At 38.6% G+C, this 3,416-nt stretch overlaps 1 non-coding gene across 1 annotated transcript; it reads right to left on the reverse strand.

Moving 5' to 3' along the window:
• Nucleotides 1-2,747: 2,747 nt before the first annotated feature.
• Nucleotides 2,748-2,854, reverse strand: LOC139865350 (small nucleolar RNA R71). The gene has a single exon (XR_011764876.1). It is a non-coding gene; the product is annotated as a small nucleolar RNA R71 (small nucleolar RNA).
• Nucleotides 2,855-3,416: the final 562 nt, after the last annotated feature.

The following is a 3,416-nucleotide window of genomic DNA, read 5'->3' on the forward strand; positions in this document are numbered from 1 at the left end:
AATTACGAACGCGTGGGCGCAAGAATCATCAAAAACGGAGCTAAAACGAAGATTCTAGAGCAAAAACGGTGAAAGACAAGTTCGATCCAGCAAACGGCTTGCCAAACCCCTTGTCAAACGGCTTGCCTGGCTTGAAAATGGCCTACCAGCAAACGGGCATCATAAACGGCTTGCCTAGCTTGCAAATGGCCTGCCAAATGGCTTGTCAAACGGCCAGCCAAGTGGCAAGCCGTTTTTCAGCTATTTAATTACAATTTTGCCACCAAGCACTTCCTATAAATGGGGGCTTCATCCCACCATTTCAAATACACCAATTCTTCACTTCTCTCTCAAATATCTCTCTATAGTCGCTCTCTAGTGATCTATAGGAGATTAGTTCTCTTTACTTTCTCTTTCTAGATTCTAGAGAGAGAAAAGTACAGAGATTAGGATATGTAATTTTCTCTCTATTGTCGCTCTCTAGTGATCAATAGGAGATTAATATGTAGTTAGTTGTAGAAGCTTTCAAGCACTGTAAAGCTATGGATATTATGAAGAAATACAAAGTGTTATTCTGCCGACATTATTCGGTAACATCTATCCTTTCTTTTATTAATTTATTATAATATTCTTCTTCGGTGTTTGTGATTTATTAATATTAGAAATGCTTGTTGCCATGATGTGAGAGTAATTGCTTGATTGTTTGCCATGATTTAATAATGTTAGTTAGGGATGATTATCGTTTCGTACTCGCTTTCTGTCTATGATATTAAACCTCGTTATTATCGTCCTTCCACCAATAAACATGATTAAAACCTTTTATAAAGTCGACAATTATAAGGTAAATAATTATCTGTGTTTATACATTGGTCAAGGTATGAACCCATTGAAAATACTATAAAGTACATGGGGAATTATCGTAGGACCAGATCAAGACATTGGTCAAGAGTATAAGACTCGAGAAAATACTGTTGTAACAGTAGAGTACAGTGTTGATGTACTATAGGACCACTTGAGCATGGTCAAGATTAGAAGCTATGGAACCACTATAAGTCTAGTACATGGTGGATAACTAAGGGATTTATTGGGTAGATTTAAGTAAGGGCTGGTTTAAGTCATAAATGGGAATTTAACGCACTACAATACAAACTAAGCTTATAAATCTTTAAGGATGACTGAGAACTATCAGAGGTTCTAATTTGTATACAAACCCTTAGATTTTACCAAACCATTGACAGAAAGGAATTCAAAACACAATCATAACCACTAACTTGGGTGATACACTAAGGTGTTAAGAAAGGTTGGATATTATATGTATATGGCTATGCTACTTTATTCGTGCGCCCAAGGTATGCATTACATCCCAGATGGGCCGCTTATATCCTTAAACCGGATAAAGCATCAGGATTCGAGCATAGTCCATCCGATCAGAATCTTTAAAGCCTAGTTCCTCGTGACATGCTAACCGGGAAACCACTTGGTAGGGAATCTAGTGTTCACACCAAGGTATATCTATCTAAGGAGTGTCTCATAATCATCCCGACACTACGTTATCTTAAATCATGGTGAACCACGTCTTATCTATCCTTAGCTGTTGCATGCTAGCTAGCTTATTTTAAATATATTGCTTTAATATTTTAAATACAATTATAAATCAAATCAACCCAACTATTGCCTTTACATAATTTGATATTCCAGATAAAGTGGTATCTAGAATAAACCAGTTGGACTTGGTTGGTGGATTTTCAGAACAGTCGCCAATTTATTGGGACCAAAAGGATCCTGCCTCTCTACACAAGGTGTACCTGGCCACTAGTCTTGGATACTAAATTGTGTACAAACTCAATCTTAATTACTAAATTATCTGAATAAGCTCCGCTTCAAATTTGACCGCTCAAGGAATGACCCTAGCTCATATTTACCATTGCTAACCCATAGGAAGGAATAATAGATTTAGGCCCAGCATATATAAATTAAACAATCAACTTCTTCTGTTGATATCCTGAATTGACGTTTTGCGACCTAACGACACTGTATAAATAAATCGTCCGATTTGGGCATATCATAGGAGTAGTTAAATTTTTGGCGCCGCTGCCGGGGAGCGGTAGTACGATTTGGAGCCTATTTAGATTAGTTAGTTTTTAAGAGACCGTTTTAGCTGAGACTAGCTTTGTTAGAAGTTACTAGTTTACCATAGTTAGGTTAGATAAAATTAGCTTAATTTAGATTAATTAAAAAGTGTAAAATGGACTTCCTTATTAGTGAACCTTTAGGATGGTTTAACCTACTTAGATCGCTAAGAATTCTTCCGACACATCCTTTCTTCTATCCGATATCATGCATTGTACCCATCCGACGAGATCCACACTTACCTGATGATAGTTCGACGATAGCCGCATGCATCACTCTCGCTGACATCACCAAACCCTCGTTAGAAGGACGAGGAGGACCGATACTCTATCTAGAGGTTAACAGAGTGTCTTTTGTGCTTAAGAATAGCATCATACAACTCATTCAGAATCACTGTCTATTCCATGGCTTACCAATTGACGATCCCAACTCTCACTTAGATAGATTCCTCTCCACTTATCCAGCTCATATAAGCAAAACAGGATTGAACAAGATGTAGTTCGTCTGCATCTGTTCCCTTATTCCTTAACTCTTCATGCAAAAACCTGGTTCGAGAGGTTAGCACCCAACTCTATCACCTCATGGGAGGAAATGGCAACAACTTTCTTAATCAAGTACTTTCCCCCTTAAAACAAATCAGACTTAGGAATGATATCGTAAACTTTCAACAAGCCTACGATGAATCACTCTACACTGCATGGGAAAGATTCAAACATTTGCTTCAAAGATGCCCGAACCATCGTCTTGAGAGCTCTGTTCAAATTTTGACCTTCTACAGAGGTCTAAATCAGGACAATAAGTCTACTCTTGATGCTGTTTCTCAAGGTAACTTCATGAAATTCACTGCTGACGAGGCCTGGAGATTGATCGAGGAGATGACTATGCACCATCACGATTGGAACATGGAAGAGCAAATTTCATCAGCAACACCGCTTTTCGCCTCTGATCCTATCGAAAATAAAACCATCGAATTTCTCTCGGACCAAATAGAAAACCTTACCAAAGAAGTCGGTGAGCTAAAGAAACTCCCGCAACATGTGTCTCAAGTGCAATTATGCCAGAATTGTACTGACCCACATCCGGCCAAGGTATACGAGACTAAATGTGAGGACTCTGTTGTCTACTCCGATAAGATCCTAGCTCATTCGCACAACCAACCTACCTAACCCACTACCCCACCAGAGACAAATTCAGACAATGTCCTACTGCGAATCATTAACATGATCACATCAAGACAAGACACAGCTGACTTAGTCATGACTAATCACTTGAGTAGTCTTAAAAACCAAATAAGCCAGCTAAATCAA

This window comes from Rutidosis leptorrhynchoides, chromosome 8 (genome assembly GCF_046630445.1).
Source record: "Rutidosis leptorrhynchoides isolate AG116_Rl617_1_P2 chromosome 8, CSIRO_AGI_Rlap_v1, whole genome shotgun sequence".
Classification (NCBI taxonomy): domain Eukaryota; kingdom Viridiplantae; phylum Streptophyta; class Magnoliopsida; order Asterales; family Asteraceae; genus Rutidosis; species Rutidosis leptorrhynchoides.